Genomic DNA, 21,752 nt, shown 5'->3' with positions numbered 1-21,752 from the left:
TAGGTCTGCGATCCGCCATAAAGTAAGCAAGAAGAAGATGATGTCTCACGTGCCTGCTGCTGTGAAGCGCGTTCACAAGTTATAACAGTTCGGACACTGTGTGAATCAGAGGTAAAAAAAATGATATAAATACAGTTCAGTTTCTTGCACAGACCGATCGTTTTGTGTCTTTACACATCAATGTATCGTCACGAGCTGCAGGGTTTAATATGGATTTTTCTGTGCATGTTTTTTTCTCTCTCATAGATTCTGTTACCATTGCCAAGCATTGTACGACTGAGAGACTGCAATGGCTAAAGCTAAAAGTCACGATTTGTGTTCTACTGAAGAAACAAAATCACCTACATCTTGGATGCCCTGGAGGTAAGCAGATAATGATCATTTTTGGGTGAACTATCCCTTTAAGATTAACAAATAAAACTAATATAAGTAAAAAAAAATGACAAAAACACAAAACAAAATTACTAAAACTTAAAATGAAAACTGAAAAAATACTTCAAAATATTAATAAATACTATAATAGTATACAAATGATACTAAAATAACACTGGTTGAGACGAGTCACAGGACCAGAATAACCATCCATAGGGCAGTGAAAGGGCACCTATATCCAGTGAACAAGCAGACTCCAAAGCCCTGGTACCATAAAATGCGACTAGAAGATTCTCTCCACCAAGAAATGTGAAAGACCACCTCAGTCTGATATGAAACATATTTTATGAACACATCTTTTTCTGTGTTCTCACAAACAGAAACATGGTTTTTAAAAATGAAGCTGATCTAATAAGACACAATGCCAACACATATGCACAAACAAAAAACAAGACACAAGGAGACTTTTTAAGTATTATCCCCAAATCCCCTTACCTTTTAAAGTAGACAGAGGTAGGAAAGAATGCAAAAAGGGAAAAAGTAAGATAAATCAATCAACAGATTATTTAAAAGAAAAATAGCTGTGGCAAACAAAATAATCAAGCAAATCAAAGTAAAACTAGAGGATTTTCTGTTCATGCTGGGTCCATGCTGTGCAGAGGCATCTCCAGTCTGGCCTGCTTTCATCACTGAAGGCATTTCTCCTGCACAAGACTCCATGCAGATCTGACAAACCAATGCCAGTGTCTGTTTCAATTCACTCTAGCACATTAGAGCTGAACTGCTGATTCATTAGAGGACTGAGTGGTTGGACGATAAGTCCTTTTTTCTGACCTGTTCAGCTGTTGTGCTCGTAATTAAACTGGTCTTGTAATTAAAATTGTATAATGGGGTCAACTGAGTTTGTGTGCTGCACTTGTTGATAGCATGGAATGGATCAAAAACCACTTTAGCGTAAGTTAAAGAGATCAGTGGTGGACTGATAAGAGATTTTTTAGATAGTCGATGCCATTTCCAATAAAGCATGGTGGCTGATGGCCAATAAAGTGCTTCTTTATGCACTACTGTTAAGATTTTTTTTTTTTTTCAGCAAGAATGCATTAAATTGATCAAAAGTGACAGTAAAGCCTTTTACATTGCAAAATACTTCTATTTCAAATAAATGCTCTTTCTTAGCATACTAGAATGATTTTGAAGTATCATGTGACACTGAAGACTGGAGTAATGACTGCTGAAAATACAGCTTTGCCACCACAGGAATAAATTACATTTTAAAATATGTTAACATACAGTAGAAAGTTATTTTAAATGGTATTATTTCTGTTTAACTGTATTTTTGTACAAAGAAATGCAGCCTTGATGTACATAAGAGACTTCTTAAAATATTACGATGATCTGACATACACAAATTTGCTAAAATTAAAGGAACTTATAAGTGGGCATGCTTATTGGACGATGCTCTCAAAATAGTCAAATAGCAGCTAATTAAATGCCCTGGCTGATGTAACAGTCTATCACATCGTCAACAACTGCGTCTGATTATTAAATCATATGTACTTCTGATGCTTAAATAAACCGTTGCCACTATTAAGTATCATTGTAAAGCAACAGAAGCACTTGGCAAAGCATTCACAGACATGCCACTTTCATTAAGACGTATATGAAGAGGCAAGAAACTAAGAAATAAACAAAAAGCAAGACAAAAGGTGGTTCCTGTTGCTTCGGGTCCTCCATGCACAAAGACACCCGAACACATGCTGAAAGGTACTTCTGAGGGATGCCACAGCGATCCCCACTGTGAAGACTTCAGTAGAGTGGTTCTTCTCAGTAAGTCTTCCCTTAAGAGCATGCTAATACATACATGATGTAGACATTCATTTGTACTACAGGCAAATGCATGCCGGCATCCACCCACAATTTCATACCAGTGCAGCTGGTTGACGAAAAGCTGACCTGACTTTGGACTGAGGTATACAAGGAGAACGAGCCACCTTAAGAAACCATCAACATAAAACAAGGCAACTAAATCTGTAATGCAACTCTAAAGTATAACTCCGTTTCTTAAGGTGACTCTGGCTGAAATACCTCCACCGGAGCATCCCTGGACCATCACCAAGAGCACAAACCCATAATGCATTAAGTTTCCAGAGAGACACCACTTGGAAGGCATAATACATTTTTTGTGATACTCTTCTTACCATCCCAACCATCTGACAATGACACAAAACATCTTCTGACAAGTTCACAGCATTTTTGTAAAGACATTCAGTGCAGGCTGAAGGCAAAGGTTGCCTTTGACAGGAAAGGGCTCTTTCATCCTAGACCTTGTTCAAAAGTCATGAAGCATGAAGGGATACGAATGCATCTCAGGGTCGGGAGTGACAATTTAATTTTGAGCTTGTTTTATATTTGTCAATTCACTTAAATTTCACTCAAGACTTCTACTGAATCAAATTTGAATTTAAATATTCTAAATTCAGTCAACAAACCCAAACCCTGGAGCATGTGTTATGTATTTTGTAGCCTCTCAGAAGAGTTTCAGTGCCCGTGTTTTGGCAAGGGTATAGCAGGCTCCCCTTGGTCACATGCTGAGGCTGAAAGTGGGCAACGGCCCCCTAGTTCCCATCTCACGTACCTTCTTGTGCCAGTGCAGCTGTGCTGGTGGTGGGGGCGGCGGGGCTGGTGTGCTGCCGACCCACTATTGGACAAAAGAGCATGTCGTTTTGGAGAGGCTTACTCAAGGCAGAAGCTCAGCCTTTCCGGTATCACAAGGAAAACTTACCCAATTTGTATCCTAACAAAGCAACCTAAAGCAAAGCCCCATATGCCTCTATGCAGTCAGGAAAGTGGGGCCAGATTACAAAATCAAAAGTTTCGAAAGAACTACATAAACGTAACATACTGATCCCTCAGTTCACGAGCACAAGTCTCACTCGTATGTCTGAAGCTAATGAGACATTCACCTGAGAAGTTCCTGGACACCAGCATGGTGGTCAAAATGGCCCCCTGCAGGAAACACAAATGCTACTTTAGTATCTTATCTAGAATTGGAATCAAAATGAACATTGCTAAGGAAAAAAATTTTCAAACATTCATACACTTGGATAAAGTATTAATAATGGATAATACTAAACAATTAGGTTGAGTTTGTTACTATTAGTTAATGCATTTGGTGTCATTAACAATATATAGCATTTATTAATTTAGGATAATGATCATGTATGAATTTACAATTTTACTTTCTTTGTTCCTAATAGACTGACAAATTTTAATGTATACTTAACACTTGTAAAAAAAAATAACATCAACCTATATTAATAAATGCTGCAAAGTACTGTACTTTGTTTATGCATGTTAGCAAAAACATAAACTAATGTTAACATATCGAACCTTATTGTGCTGGAAATGAATGAATCAGACCTTTAGTTTTCTGCGGGCGTTGAACTTGCGCAGACACTCAACGGTTTCTTGACGATGTATCATGGAGGCGACAGTGGAGCGTTGCTAAGTGGGAAAGAGACATCCGCCCTTAGGTCAAATCTTTATTTGTATACGTTATGACATATTGTTTATAATACAAATTGTATATAAAGTCTCATTTAATGTGTTTCATCAACCAAACAGGCTAGCACATGTCTACTTCATTGCAGACTGGAGTGTAAGCTGTATGACATTATGCCAGTTGTCGGATGTAATTGTGAAAAGCTGGGTGACGACAACATAAACCAGCCTTGAGATATAAGGAAAAGGGCTGGGGGTTTAAGTCCACTTACACAGACCCACGGATGTTTGAGTGCTTGGTCAGCCGTGATCCTCTTCGCTGGGTTGATGGTCAACATCTGGTTGATGAGGTTTTTGGCCTCTGCTGTAACAGTGTCCCACTCTGGAGAGGGAAACTAAGACATGAAAAGACAAGAGAAAGAGAAGATGACTGAGTTTTCTTGATAGACAGTGAGGTCTACAGTGAAAAGCTGTGGTTTGTTTCATTTAAAACTGTAAGTGAAAAGAAAGATTTTGAAACAATTATAACAAAAATGTTATGATGAAAAAAATGTATAAGAAATATTTCACATTTATTCATAAACTAAGGCACAATTAAATTTTTTATATTTTGAAAAGCTTTCCAGAAATAAACATGAATTTAATAGTTCTAGGTCACTAATCAGAGATATATTTGTGGCATTGATCATGTGTACAAACAATGTTCTTCCAGTGAAGCTCAACATGATCATCAGGGTTTACACAAACTTGAGTTCATGAAGTTCCACGTGAAAACCAAAGGGGAACAAACCATGTACTAAGATATTATGAATGTTACATCCACTTTATGCTGATGCTGATAATATAAACTAATGAAAACATGTGTATTACATTAGGAAATAATGAAAAAAATAAAAATTTTCACTAGCCTCAGACTTTTGTATGAAACAAAGTGCTCAAATGTATACAGACAGACAAACACACAGATCAATGGTTTCCATGGGGTGTAATGGATTTTAATAAGATTAAAGCAGAGCAGCTAAAGCGATGGATGGGAAAGTGGTGTTTTCCACCTGGATGGCTGAAAATGCTGAAACTAAAACTGGCCTTCATAATCACATCTTTCCCACACCACAGCACTCCATCAAATGGACAATGGCACTTTACAACAAACACTACAAACATGCTACACTCCAATGCACTTAGAGAGCTTTTGTGGACTAAAAGGGATGGTGAATGCACAAATGAAATCAAATTAGGGTGAATCCATATACTTTGACCGTTTACAAACAGCAGCTTTGAGCTACAGCTGGTCACTGCGCTGACAGACAAAAATATGACACTATGCCATCTGCAAGATTGTTGTAACTTCATATAAGCTATATAGAATAGTGTTAATAGCAAATATCCCACTCTAAACTGGTTTTCCTCTGGGGTTTGAGGTGGTGATGATAATGATGAAGACTCCTGTATGTTCCTCTGTTGAGCTCTGGAGGAGGGGGCTGCCATCATTTATTATTGAGTAACTCTGCTCTCTATCCCAACCAATTAAATATTAACAACGGCTTCAATCTGGGTTTGCCACTTTGGGTCGATGTGGTGGCACTAAAATCTCTGTATGGGGCCATGAGAGCATCTTTGTCAACATGTTGATGGGCAGTAAAAGACAGGTTTAATAAAAGGAAGTTCAATTTCTGTTCCTGGTTGAGCTGAGCATAGCTTAAAGTGGGTTATAAGCACTTGTTCAAATAAACAGACCTTTTGTTCGACACACCTGTTTTGTAAGCGCCTACTTTAATTACATCAGATATGTGAGCAGGGCGCGGGATTGCGGGAATTGCCCATATTCTACTGATTCCCACAGTTTATGCAATTGTAACGCAGGAAATTCCCACAAATATTTCAGAGTGAAAGACGCTCTGGACAGATAACGGAATGTATAATTTGCACATGCTTTTGAGTATTTCAACTTTAAACATTCAAGTGCTTAATTCAGTACCCCTTTCTGTGAGCTCACACCCAAAGCACGCGCACATAGAGTCACATCTGACAGCGCGCGACTACAGAATGAAGTTGTGTTGCGCCTTATTGTGCGTAAACAGACAAATTCGTTCAAAATTGTCAAAATGCCCGTCTTGATAAGTATTTACGTAAACAGTCAATCTGTACTAAACACTATCAGTATATCGGCTATTAAGTGAATGTAGAAACAAAACTTGCGTGTAACAGTTAGATCCATGCATGAGGTATTAAAGAGACAGCAAACTAAATAAACCTGCTGCTGTCTGTCATTAATGCTTATTTATACATTGAAGATTAACCAGTGTTATTTTAAAGTTAAATAGAATAATCAGTTTTTGTGGTATTTCTGAAGCTGAATATTACTGTTGTACCTAGCTGAAAAACTTAAAGCACAGTTCATTTTAGTCTTGTTATTGTACTTTGTATTGTACTTTAGTTTGCGCCATTGCTTGTCATTTATCTATTCTTATTTTATTACTGACCGTTTACTTGTCTTTTTTTAGTTAAATATAAATTCAATTCAGAGTTTTAAATCAAAGTTATTTTTAAGTATATTCCTCACAATATAAATATGAATCAACAACATTATAAATTGTAAAACACAAATACACTGGGTAATGAAACATTTAGGTTGGATGATTGTAGTTTTTTCAATTTTAAAAAGACATGTGATGTGAAAAATTTGTGTTCCTTTCACACATGTACACTACCAATGAAATGTGTTAGATGAGTGGGATCTTTTTTAAAGATATTAATACTTTAATTATTTTTATAACAAAAGATTTCGAACAACGGCTCCAAACTTTTGAATAGTAATGTGGATATGAACAAATATTCAGGTCTGATTAGATCTAAAAGAGTCATTAGATTAAAGCAGTGAGAGCTCATTAAGGTAAACAGTGAGTGTGATTACTCACGTCATAGGCTCCGGCCTTGATCTGTTGATACAGTTTGTGCTGGTCCTCGTCCCAGAAAGGAGGGTAACCCACCAGCAGGATATACAAGATCACACCTGGCCAGGACACATAAATTGGTAACTTCATTCTAGTCTGCTGTTCTTCCAATGTAATTAGACTGAATCACATATTTTTTACACTGATTATTCACAAAATTGGACAAACACTCAACACTATAAGACACTAGAATAAAGAGAGTCTTGGAATCATTTTAATGTGAACACTCATTAAATAAAACAGGTGAAAATTTTACCACAAGCCCAGATATCCACTGGTTTGCCATAGGGATCCTTTCTCAGGACTTCAGGGGAGAGGTATCCAGGGGTGCCTGCAAAACCTGTAAGGCCAGAGTGTGATTACTTACATTCAATATCTAAAATGAACAGATTTCAAATCACAAAATCTTCAACACAATCTCTTTATGATAACCAAATTCTGAGCATTACAAATAAGGCAACAACATTTCAATTTGCATAAAATAAACTAAAATACAAAAATTGTTTTGTTTTGTAAAAAAAAAAAAAAAAAAAAAACATTTCACTTTCTTATAAGGCTGTGAAATGTGAATAGCATATAACATATTCCCACGATGTTTGACAAGCTTAATTTGTCCACTGGCTTTGTCGTCTGTCACCTTTGACCTGGTTCAAGTGAGTAGTCTTGACTCAAAAAGGACAGTAAACACTGAGAAAACTACTCCATATTTTTCCAAAAGAGCACAGAGTAAAAACACAAGCTGGCTACTCTCCAGAGCTCTCTAGTCCCAACAAGAGTCACGGATGTCATTGAGAGCAAACAGAACATTAAGAAAAGTCATTGCTGGTTGAAAGTCAGCTTTCAGAATGAGTTTACAAGTACCAGTGGCATCTAAATGAGCGGATACATTTTCATGGTTTGAATATTTGTTTGAGAAACCAGAGAAATTCATTTGGTCTGTTGAATTTAATTCAGTCTTGCATCAGGATGATCTAGAATGGCTTCAAGTCAAATCACTTAAGAGATGAGTCTACCAATGAGTTAAAGGAAAAACAGAAGAGACTTACCGAACCAGGCCTGCTGATCTCCCTGCACCTCGATGGCAAGGCCAAAATCAGCCAACTTCACTGCTGCCCCCTTCATCTTACTGGCTAACAGCAGGTTCTCTGGCTACAGGAGTATGCATGATAGAGAAAAGGGCAGGAGAGAAGAAAGTAGGAATAGTGAGAAATAAGGGAGGAGACAAGAGCAAAAATGGGCACATCAGAACTGAAATCTCCAATATTGTGATTTTAACATTAAAACATAAAGCTGCAGTGTGCCATTTCTGTCTTTCTGTCTATTGTGAATGTTTGTAGCGTGCAAAATTTTACAGGGCAAAATAGGTCCACTGACTATTGTCAATAATGTAGTGATGTACAGCTCATACAGAAATCACTTTCAAACCAAGCAGCTTTCTTTTGCAAAATCTGTATGGAGATATTTTTCACCCTCATGCAAAATTTAACTATAAATGTGACCACACCTCTACTATTTTATACTATTTCACCTAAATTAAATAAAAATAACATTCAAACCTAACAGAATTTGTTCTGAATGCTTCAAGTATATTTAGACATCAATAAATTATAGTGTACAGCAGGGATAGGCAACTCCGGTCCTGGAGTGCCACTATCCTGCAGAGTTTAGCTTCAGCCCTCATAAAAACTCACCTGCCTGTATCTATCTAGTAATCCTGAAAACACTGATTGCCTTGTTCAGGTGTGTTTAATTAGGGTTGGAGCTAAACTCTGCAGCACAGTGGCTTTCCAGGACCGAAGTTGCCTATCCCTGGTGTACAGTATGAGAAAATAGTGATGGCATGGTTCAAATCATACTTATCTGACCGTCATCAATTCATAGCAGTGAATGAAGTAGTATCATTGTTCACAAGTGCAATATGGAATACCACAAGGCTGAGTACTAGGACCGTTGCTTTTCATGCTTTAAATGCTACCCTTGGGAGATATCATCAGGAAAAATGTTGTTAGCTTTCACTGTTATGCTGATGATACTCAGCTCTATATTTCTTAACGGTCCAACGAAACATACCAATTTGCAAAACAGAATGCATAGCTGACATGAAAAATCTAGATGACTTGTAATTTCCTACTGCTAAATTCTGAAAAAGCAGATGTGTTAATTATTGGACCAACATCCTCTGCATGTAATAAACTAGAACGCTGTCTAACACTTGATGACTGTGCTGTCAAGTCTTCGTCATCATTTAGAAACCTAGGTGTGCTATTTGATAGCAACCTGTCCTTTGAAAGTCATTTTTCTAGCATTTGTAAAACCACATTTTTCCATCTTAAAAATATATTTAAATTATGACCAATGCTCTCAATGTCAAATGCAGAAACATTTATTCATGAGTTCATGACCTCAAGGTTAGATTATTGTAATGCTTTATTGAATGGTTGCTCTGCGTGCTTAATAAACAAACTCCAGCTGGTCCAAAATGCAGCAGCGTGAGTTCTTACTAGAAACAGGAACAGCTCTGTCAACACTGCACTGGCTCCCTATTAAACATTGTACACATTTTAAAATATGGCTCATTACTAATAAAGCCCTGAATGGTTTAGCTCCTCAGTACTTGAGCAAGCTCTTATCGCATTATAGTCCTTTACGTCTGCTTCGATCTCAAAACTCTGGCCATTTGATATACATAGAATATCAAAATCAACTGCTGGCGGCAGATCATTTTCCTATTTAGTGCCTAAACTCTTGAACAATCTACCTAGCATTGTTCAGGACTCAGGAGGCGAACACACTTTGTCAGTTTTAATCTAGGTTAAAGACCCATCTCTTTAACCTGGCATACACATAACACACAATCACTTTTCTATAATTCAAATCCGTTAAAGGATTGTTAGGCTGCATTAAATAGGTCAGCCTGAAACGGGAACACTTCCCATAACATCCAGTGTACTTGTTACGTCGTAAGAAGAATGGCATCTACACTAATATTTGTCTGTTTTATTTTTATTTGAGGTCACTGTAGCCACCCAGATCCAGTCCATATCCAGATTGGATGGTCACAGAAGTCACCTGGATCCAGTCTATATCCAGTGCAGATGGTGGATCAGGACCTAGAGATGACCTCTAGAGCCCTGAATGTCAGCAGAGACCATGTCATCTAGATGAACCCTAGAGACAAATCCCCCTCCTCGTTGGCCATTTGCACAAGACCACGAGAGCCAGACAAGTCCTCTGCTCAATCTGACGTTTGTTGCAGCCTAGAATTAAACCACACCATGCTGGTTTCGTCTGGCCAGAGGAGAACTGGCCCCCCAAGGCTGGTTTCTCCCAATGATTTTTTTCTCCATTTCTGTCACTGATGGTGTTTTGGTTCCTTGCCACTGTCACCTTTGGCTTGCTTAATTGGGGACAATTTCTGGCAACATTGTTGACTTGACTGCACAGACACTATAGGAAGAGAACTGAACTCAGCTGGACGATGACATCACTGAAACAACAATGAACTGATTTTAACTGATAAACTGACTGTTTTCTATTGTCCTCTTGCATTATCAGCACACAGTTTTCCAAGGCCATTCACTCCCATATGGCTGCTCATTCATTCTGTGCATGATTATGCTAAAGGTGATTATCAAGCTTACCTATGCTGAATTTAATCAGCAGTGATCTGCATAAAAAAATGTAAACGTAACCAGCATGTTCTATGAGGAGAGTTTTTCATCATCACATAGTAGGAATATTGAGATCCGGACTTTAACTACAATGTGCATCAAGTGAGAGACACAGAAATTGTGCGCATGCTTGTACGTGTGTGAGAAGAAGAGAGAGATTGCATGTGGTGTCTATATCTCACTGGTGTGTGTGTGTGTGTGTGTGTGTATAAAGCGGATAGATAGCTGTGACAGCACGCTCATTGCTCTAAGCTGCATAATTCATGAGGAGACAGAGAGGAGGGCTTGTTATCTCATGCTACGAGAGCAGGGGTGATCTGCTCTCCTGCCCCGCTGTCCTGCACACCCCGCTGCCTCTGAATGCTGCAGGCACAGCCCTGACCTGGACACTGCACAGTCATCCTGCAACAACTGCGCCAACACGTTTATAATAAGACGGACACAACAGACTTTCTGTGATGTCACATCATGACTTATTTTAATGAATATTAATTAGGGGATGCTGACATAGCTAGATTACCTTCCTGGATTGGCAAATTATGTAAAGTAATGAATATTCATGAGACAAGCCAAAACAGGATTGGTAACTCATGCAGCAGATATACCATGTTGGGATTCACTCAAATGTTTCAAATTCCATCAAACTGCCTTTAATGGTTTTGAATGTATTATGTTGTGAAAAAAAAAGTTTTAAGTGCTAGGCATTCACATCTTAAACATCATATACTAGTATCAACTATAAAACAAACTGCATATAATGAAAAATTAATTGCACATTTATTGGCTAATTATCTATGACAGTTTTTTCCACTTAATTTAAGGTGAGAAACAAGTAAGTGTTATTTTAGTATTACTTATATACTATTATAGTATTTAGTAATTATTATTTCTATTTATTTTTATATTGTTGGTTTCCATTTTCACATTAGTTTATAATTTAATAATTTTATATACTTTTGTCATTTGTATTAGTTTTTTTTAAATGTTTCTATTTAGCTTTTATTTATATTTATTTCAGTTTTAGTTTTAATAATTTTAGTTCTTCATATTTATATCAGTTAGTTGCCATTTCTAGCTTTTCATATAATATTTATATTTTATTTCAAGTTTATTAAACTACTGAAAATGATTAGTTTTAATTTTAGTTAACAATACTAACACACACACACACATATATACATATATATATATATATACACATATATACATATACATATATATATATATATATATATATATATATATATATATATATATATATATATATATATATATATATATATATATATATATATATATATATATATATGCACACATACTATATACACACACATATATATATATATACACATATATATAGTATACACAGATAATATATACACATATATATATATATACAAATAAAATAACAAATAAATATATATATATATATATATATATATATATATATATATATATATATATATATATATATATATATATATATATATATATATATATATATACACATATACATATTGGGTATATAGTTCACAGATAAAATATAACATATTGTGTGTGTGTATGTATATTTTTTTTTTTTTACACAATATGTTACGATATATTTTATCTGTGAACTTCATCCTTACACCCAATGCCCCTGTCCTGCAGCTCTAGGGATTTCTTTCCTCCCAAACAATCTTTCTCTGTCTAGTTTTCCTTTTCCTCCTTTCTGTCTGTTCAACAGTTTTGTCTCTTTCCCTCTGATGAATTAGAGGCAAAATGACTCCCCGCCAGACACGCTCACCATCATGTCATGACTCTGCACCCACCATGACATCACACAGGTTTCCATAGCAACCGGCCTGCCTCCAGTACTCCTCTGTCTCCCTTTACTTTTGAAGAGATGAACTAATACAGAATGTAATGGGTCAGTGTTTTTTTTTTTTTTGAGGGGTGTGGTTAGACACATTTTTGCCCACCACATGGCATTGATCTATTATGTTTCATCAGTTAATATTGAAAGAAAAAAAAAAAACTTGAACACACAATTTCACCTCCTAAACAGCCTCTACTACATCTACTCCTAGGAAGATGTGGAGATACAGAGGAAAATCATTGTAAACTCTGACAAGCAACAAGGAAACACTATTTCAATTTCAATCCAATATGAGGTTCAGATTGAATGATGGCATTTAAAGAACAAATCTCCCCATCATCCATTGAATTTTCCTTTGTTGGCTTTCTGCATTGTGCTTATCAAATGACCCCTCAGGATTAGCCAATCGTCTGAGCTCTGACGTCAAGAGAATGAAATAACACATTCAAGCGGCAAATATGTTCTCTGGTGTCAAGTTTGTGTCCACACAGCGTTTAATGTTGCAAGCACACGTCTGAGTGTGTGCAAATGACGCCACAGGGTTGCCAAGAGGAGGAGGGTTTGGATGACGTAAGCTCCCGTATTGGCATGTTGCCACAGTGACGGCATGACTCACCTTGAGGTCCCTGTGCACAATGTCATGCTGGTGGATGTGGCTGACGCTTTCCAGGATCTGATTGATGCAATGACTGAGAAACAACAAGCAGAGGGGAGAAAAAGAGGGTTGAATTAGGGAGAGAAACCCAGGCATTAGTACAAGGATCTAACTCCAGATAGAAGACTGGGCGCAAGAAATCCAGCTGCAGAATCTGGCCTGTGCAGATAGACTTGAGCCTAGCATGAACGGATAAATAATCTAGTTTGTTCTGTGGTTCTCAAAGCTGCCAGAGAAGCATTCCAGGATGGAAATGAAAATACATTCACTACGTCATCCAAATGGCAAAACAAATTTCCTGAAGCTGAATGTGTGCATGTATGTATGTGCAGGTATGTATGTGTTTATATAAATACAGCCTTGGTGAAAATAAGAGACAAAAATGTTACCAACCCTAAACTTCTGAACAATAGTTTATGTGTGTGTGTGTGTGTATGTGTGTGTATATATATCCCAGTAATACCACACAGACATGTACACTGACAGACCTGCACCGCAGAATCTTTCTATAGACAGTGAGGGGACAGTAATATCAAGCACCGGTGAAGCTGGATTTCTTATAAATGCAGCGAGTGGAGCAGCTCATTATAGAGCTCTGCAACCATTTCAAAAGGTCGTGGCCCAAGGACAGAGGGCGAGTTGGGTGGAGATGACATCTCTCTCTGAGACATTTTTTGTTTGTTTGCATACAAAAAATAATAAGTTTCCAAATGATTCGGTTTATATAATGAGAGAACAAAAGAGAGAGAGCCTGCAGAAAGAAAAGCAACAGCAGTGAAGTAAAGAAAGAGCCCCATTAGATATTCCCTAAATCTCTCTTGAGTAAGTATGATGAGGAAGGCATTTCTTGTGTCCAAATTTGGCAAAATCTGTGGACTGCATTCCATTCCATCCCATTACGGAGGCACTTTCCAGTAAAAACTCTCTCTGTTCCCCCTTGATGCAAACTCTCTGAAGCAGCCTTCATGCTGCAAGTCTGGAGAGTGGCTTCCAAAAGTAATTGGAAAGTGACACTAATTTTGTTGTTCCAGCTTAGTGCTAAATATGAAGTAGAAATGGACTGAAGTGTAGACAGTCAGCTTTAATTTAAGGGGATGCCTATCTAGGCAGCAGGTTTAAAATAACGCCACATTTCAGGCCAGCTACCATCCCTGTTAAAGCACTGAGAGCGTTTACATAGTTTGACATTATTTGAAATAAAAATATCATGTTTAATAATAAGTTGCGTAACCCTGGCATTTAATGATTGTCTCGCTGTCTGGGACCAAAGGACAGTGACAATATTTTCAATAAGATTTTAGGAGAATTTTTAAACTTACCTTGCATCTGCTTCGCTGTAAAATTCTCTCGCGACAATGTCTTCAAACAGTTCTCCACCAGTCACACTACAGGAAGAAATACAGGCTTTATCAACAACTCAAGTATGGAGAACCCACAGCGGTTCCATTCAGCTATAAACTATAAAGAGCACGAGGCCTGTAGAGGAGTATGTGGCTAGTGGAGAGTTTTATCACTCACAATCTACACACACATACACTTACATGTATGTCTTGCTCTCACACACACTACAGTTATGCAGAGGAGTCTACATCTCAACAACACTTCAGACTCTGATAATTGTTTAACATGATGTCAGCATAACTTATGCAAAGGAATTCCGTAATATATGATGCAGAGAAATGGGCCTACTGGCTAGAGAATACAGTTTAACCGTCACACTTCAATTACATTTTCCTCTAATTAACACAGTTAATTACTGCCAAACAAGGCTGAAAGGAAGTGGAAAGTGTGAGTATACAGGCCTCATCTCAACAGAAGATCACACTGTCTGACTCAGATACTTACAGGTCAAAGACCAGGTAATGAAAGCCTTCTTCTGAGATACTGTCATGGAGACGCACTGTTGAGGGAAAACAGAAAGAGAGAATGAGGTAAGACAGAGAAACAACATAAGCAGGATGAACAGAAGGAGCTTTTATCCTTTTCTTAACCTGCCCATGAAGTCATCCTCATTACAATTCCCAACCTTGCTGCATAATGCCTTTTAAGGCAGCATACTAGCTGAAATGAACCTCATAACTGACCCATTTGAAACATTCATAAAGAGCAACTCCAAATACCTAACAAATAAAACTCAGCATAGGACATTCATCTCAGAGAAGGAATTCTGGTCTTACAGAGGGAGCGGTGGCACTGCAAGTACAGTATAGCAAGGAACATTTGTTATCATGATTGAAGGTAATGAATTTGTCATCGGTAGTTACAGATTTGAAACCAGATCTGTCTCATGCAGCCATTAAGAAACCCCTGGCTCGCTCTCATTGTGTGTGGGTCTGTGTAAATCACAGTGTATATTAATCTCTCGGCCATGTGAGGGAGGTGGCTGTGCTAAAGGAGGGCAGAGAGGGCAAAGCAGAATTATGACACAAACACACACATTCTGACAGGAGGACTGCATTTTAACACAATTAAGACTGAAGGTGCTGTGAACAGTGTTTGAATGGAGAGGGATTTTAACCGGTTGGCCTGAGAGAAGTGTGGACAGAGCCGATGTTTGTTAAACTCTAATGAAGATGACACTCTGAACATATTGCCCTAATGTTTTTGACTTGAACTAGAGCTATACTTTACTGGTATAGCACTAAAATTGGAAAAAAGTAATAATACTAGCTGTGTTGCATTCATATGTGTGTTTTGCAGTAACGTAGCTGTGAATGTGTATCCACCTTATTTTTCCCATAAGAGCAGGATCATTTGTACATTTTATCTAACCAGTTATTTTACTATTATTTTAATGTATTATCTTAATTATGCTAGAGTTCAAAGGTACAGCGCGCACATCCAAAACAATAAAAACTCCAAACAATATGACCACCAGAAAATCTCTAGCAATATTTTTTGTAGCTGCAAACAAGTTATAGAAAGAGCCGTGATGACTTGTAAACGTTTGTTATTCTTCACACAAAAAATATCATAATAAAAAATTTATTTCTTTAACATTTTTAAACATTTACTTGTATTTTACACTTCTTCTACAAAAAATGTCTTACTTCCACATTATTATTTATTTTTTTCCATTTCTGAACATTTACTTGTATTTTACACTTCTACAGATCTGAAAACCTACTTCATTTTGCATCGTTGTTCACTTTTCTTTATCTGTATTGTTACAACTCTACACAGAACTAACCATAAGGAAAGACGACTCTGACTGACCAATAAAAATCTGTGTTTATAAGTAGGTTTTCATGTTCCCTGGACACCAGTGATATCAAACGGCTCAACAAATTTTTGAAAGCAAGTACCGGACACATAAATCAAAATCTTTTATTTTATTTGTAGGTGAGTTTTTTTTTGCTTAGCGGAAAAAGAAACACTGCCAAAAAACATCAGTGCTGGGTATGGGTTTTCACACTATTAAAGAGCTCCACAGGGACGCATATCTGCTCTTGTCATGCGTCTGTGATTCATATCTGCTGGTTTTTGAAAGAGGGTTTGTTGACAACAAACATGTACAAAGGCTGTAAGTTACCCTGCATGTGTTGTGTATGTGTATGTTCAAGACAAAAGGAGGGAAAAACAACAAGTGTGTATTAGCTTGAGTCTTTGCCGCCATAGGCGATGTGCTCCTCAAGAATGCTCTCTCTCTCTCTCCTACACACACTTGATTGCTCTTTTTGCTAGGAGTTTATTGGCAGTCCATGCAGAAAACATGACAACCTGAGAGAGAGAAAGAAGAAGAAATGGCCGTTCAAGATGGCTAGACAGTAAAAGGTACAAAAGACACATTTAGGCCACTGGGAATGGAAGGGAGGGAATACATGAAAAAGAAAAAAGTGAGGAGAGTATGAGGGTGGGAAAGGACAAACGCTTCCTAGAAAGAAGATAACCAAGGCTACAAAAAAGGAAACGTCAAGCAGAATGTCTGAGCTTCTGTTTGCATTACAAGAAACATGTTTACACTGCCAAGGACAGAAAAAGAAAAAAGAACTATATTTGACTTACAGCTGTTAAACACCACTGATGATTGTGTGTCACATGAATAACTGTGGCTACAAGGGGGAGTGATTAACAATGAACAATAACCTGCATTGTAGATTGTTCCTTACATAAAGCTATAGCATGAAGACTTGAAATAGCCAAAGTCATATTTTTTTTGCTGTATCCCTGCATTTTTTGGAGCTTGTCTGTTTAAATCACTTCTGGGTGAATTATCTCTGTTTAATAGTCCGGTGGTGTGAGTCATGTAAGCATAGTTAAAGGAGATTTTGTTTTAATCCTGTTGTTTTCCTTCAAGTCTTCAAAATCCCCAAATACTTCATAATATTTACTTCACAAACACTTCCTTTTTTTTTTGCACCTGGTGATTATCTAGCTACCCTCAGTGCCCAATGTCACCATCCTTAAAAAACATTTTAGTCACTCACATTTTACTGTCTTCCACAGCACAGTGTTGTTCACACACACTGAAGGGAGCCTGAAGGGATGATACCTGTGCTATTTCCATGATTTTGCATGAGATGGAGATTTTGTCTGTGTGATCTGTTTTGTCAGTCACATCCTTTCTCATGCCATGCAAATAATCTTGTGTTGAATGTGATTAGCATGTTTGTACAGTATGTCTCACTGTGTACAGACACACGCACACATTATTGTTTTCAATTACTCAAGGGAGAACGGGATCGAGACATGTTACATGTCGAACTTGAATCTGCACTCCCCCTGCATGAGTATACTGACCACAAGCATATTGTTGAGACTCACTCACCTATGTTGGGATGTTTGAGCAGACGGCAGATGCGGGCCTCTCTTTCTAGCTTCTGATGATCTGAGGATCAAACACAGAAAGAACAGCTCAGCAAATTTAACTCCTGCATCTCCACAAGTGTCAAAACAAAAACATTATCAGTGAAGAACCATGTACATTACCGCTCAAAAGTTTGGGGTCTGCAAGATATTTTTTGTTATTGAAAAAAGTTAGTTTGATCAAAGATACAAACAGTGATATTGTGAAATGGTATTACAATTTAACTGTTTTTTGAATATATTTTAAAATGCAATTTATTCTCATGGAAGCTGAATTTTCAGCAGTCATTACTCCAGTCTTCAGTGTCACATGATCCTTCAGAAATAAAAACAATATAAATAATTATCAATCAAGAAAAAATTCTAATTAGCTGTCAAAAATTTTGAAAACAGTTGAGCTGCTTAATATTTTTGTAGAAACGGTGATACTTTTTTCAGTACTCAAAAGTACAGCATTAATTTGAATAGAAATCTTTTGTAACATTATAAATTTTTTTACTGTCACTTTTCTGTCAATTTCTTAAAAAAAAAAAAATTCCTAACCACACACTTTTGAACTGTATTGTAAATTTCTCATACAAAGCTATCGTTCGCTTCAGAAGCCTTGGAAAATTAGTGCACTAATCATATGGATCACTTTCATGATGCGTTTATAGTGCTTTTTGGTCATTTTGAAGCTTGACAGCCCCTTTCACTTTCATTACATGGAAAAGACTGATGTGATCAAATAACCTTGAGACAGACATAAATCCCAGATGTAAACGGGACCTGTGACCAATGCAACTGTTCAGTGTCATATAATCAATATCAAGCCTATTGCCCTATTCTTAGGCACAATATAGTTAATGACTGTGTGTACATGTAATGGGCATGCAGTAAAGATGTCCACTCTATAAAGGAAGCGGTTGAGATTAATATAAATGCCCACCATGGGATATTGAACATCGATCTCTAAAAGAACACATAAAAGGTCATATAGCCTCTTTGGGAAACCTTTAGAGAGTTGTATGGGAGGGAACTCAAATGGACACACACACACATAGATACACACATACATACACACAAACTGCTTCAGCAGCGTAAATAAATAATACAAATACATATTTGTATACAAAAAATACAAATACATATAGTTATTCTCGGACCATAAACAATGATGTTACTCACAGCCATTTAGAATAGAGATATGATCATGTGATATAAAGAGAACAGGGATAGAGAAGTGTCAGCATGGAAAAGCAGGGCTTTTAACGCGGGCCGGCTGCATACTTAAGAGAGCGATTGACGGGGAAAAAAAGTCAAGCATCTTAACTAGAGTTGTCTACATGATGCCAGACAACACCCTAGTTAAAAAGAATGCACACATGCACTCAAACACAGTTATCTGCAGCAGCAGGGATCTGCTAGTAGGAATTCAAATCATGAACTCAATGCAGGCACTCCTGCTGGATCAGATCAGTCTCACATAAACACACACCGCTCTTACACATAACATATCCTCAGTCCAAGATAACATTGTGCCAAGTGTGTGCTACTTGTCTGAAATGAGCCAGACTTCAAACTAAAGAAAAATGTGCAAAATATAATGAAAGACGAAGAAAGAATAAATGACCCAGGGTGTTTATATATGTGAGTTATGTTCCTTTCACAGGCCTTTATAAGGTCCAGCTAAACCTCTATGGGACAAGTTTGTGAATTCAGTACTCCGAGTGAATGCATGTCGATCTTCTACCCGAAAAACATTCAATCCCTCTGACAGCCCCAAAGCATGATTCTCAGAAATGACATCAGCTTCAGACTTGAATTCAGCTACAAAAAAAACACCACCACTGCACTATACTAGCAGTCACACAGCCTTAGCATTCATGGCACTTCTCATGAACACACACACACACACACAGATAGGTTTCAGACTTTAAGTGATGTTTTCATTCATCATATAGAAATGGATGTGGGATCACTGGTGGCTTAAAGCTTTTCTGAGAAGTGGGACCAAATGAACATCGCTCTGAAAGAGTGAATGGTGACTGCTGCGAGTGATGTGCGTGTGCATTCAGTTTACGACAGCAGATGTCTTTTTTTACCTAACAGAATTAATGCAGGACATTTAATATTCAGCCCTGCTGCGGCTCCCTACAGAACAGTTAATCTGAGCGTGAGAGATGGCCGTACAACGACTGCTGGCATGCAAACAAACACACACATAAACTAAACACTTTGAGTGTGTGTTATAAAACTTGTTTTTATCATTTGCTGCACCTTCTGCATGCAATTCATCCATTGCATTATAAATCAAGTTTGAAGTGGAATGAACATAAATCTACTGATAGCTGTGATCTGATGCAAACGATAAAGGCATCTAGAAAGAGAAATGGCCTTGAATGGGTTTTTTCTCTCAGCTCATGCTCTTTTTGTCTGCTCTCTCGTTTTCTTTCTTTTTATCCCATTACTGAAGAGATAAATAAAGGATGGGTTGCTCAGTGACCATCTCTAAAATCCAATTGGGCTAAGTGCTGCTTTCTCACTGTTCGGTGGGGTCCATGATGTCATGGACTCTCAGAGAGAGAAGAGAGAGAGAGATTCAGGAAACAGGAGCGATACACTGACTGATATAAATGGTTAAATGAAACATTTACAGGTGTAGAAGTGTCCTGAGATTGGACCAGCATAAATCGTTGATATCATAATGAGCATGACAGAAGCATGACATATTTACAAAGAACATAGATATTCTTCTCTTTTTCAGCAGATGGTCAGTGTATAGACTAATTTGGAGTAGACGTCACAGTTACGTCACATGCAGCTGTGCGTGCATTGTTGTGGCAGAAAAACACTGGAAACAAGTAGAGGGAAACAGGTAAAATCCATGGAATAAGAGAAAAAAAATGTAGGTATTGTTGTGCCTTTGGATATCAGAATAGGAATGCAAATCTTTTTTATTTAATACTGTCGTCAAAGACGCCATTTGAAGCTAAATGCAGACATTTAAACGGACATACTATGAATGAAAACTGCTATGATAACTCTACTTTTAAAGCATAGATTTGATTTAAACAATAGGTCTACATAATATTCACATATACAGTTCATAGGGGACGTATTGTATTAACTTAGCCCTACAGTTACAGCATGAAATACATCCTGAATGTTTACAAACCTATAATTAACCTATATGACTAAATACGGTTTAAATTTAAAACTATTATTTGCATTAATTAGTATATTAATACACTACCGGCCAAAATGTATTGTTTTTAATACAACATAATATTATAATATAATGTTCTAAAATATTATACTGTATACTATTGTGAAATATTAATGTTTTCTATTTTAATATATTTTAAAATGTAATTTATTCCTCTTATGGCAAAGCTGGATTTTCAGCAGCTATTACTTCAGTCTTAATTGTTGCTCAAGAAACATTTCATATCAATGTTGAAAACAGTTGTGCTGCTTAAAAATTTCTTATGTACATAAAAACCTTGAAAACAGACATTATAAAAAACATTACTGTGGAAACAGTGATCCATTTTTCAGGATTATTTGACTATTTAAAGATTAAAATAACAGAATTTATTTGGAATATAAATATTCTGTAATATTTTAATATATGCAGTCACCTTTGACCAATGTAATGCATCTTTGCTGATTAAATGTATTCATTTAAAAAAAACAAAAAAACATCTTACTGACCCCAAATTTTTGTAGAGTCAGAATTATTCATACAAATGAACATAGTTCATTGGTCTTACTATAGCCTGTTTATGCTTGCCAGGCAATGATGAATCACATGCATTAATCTTAAACATGCAGTAACAGATCTGCTTTTATGACAGCAACATCCAATCAGTTGCATTGGAATGCATTTTATAATATATCATTAAATAGAGATTAGTTTTTAAAGCACATGAGCTCTTTATGTATGTTTGCAG

The 21,752-nt window shown here is 36.9% G+C and overlaps 1 pseudogene; it reads right to left on the bottom strand.

Moving 5' to 3' along the window:
- The window catches only part of LOC109100282, a 57,809-nt pseudogene that overhangs the window by 17,314 nt on the left and 18,743 nt on the right, over nt 1–21,752 (bottom strand).

Source organism: Cyprinus carpio, chromosome A13 (assembly GCF_018340385.1).
Source record: "Cyprinus carpio isolate SPL01 chromosome A13, ASM1834038v1, whole genome shotgun sequence".
In the NCBI taxonomy this organism is placed as follows: domain Eukaryota; kingdom Metazoa; phylum Chordata; class Actinopteri; order Cypriniformes; family Cyprinidae; genus Cyprinus; species Cyprinus carpio.
Note: the sequence above shows the minus strand (reverse complement) of the source record. Positions and strands in the feature narration are given on the sequence as shown.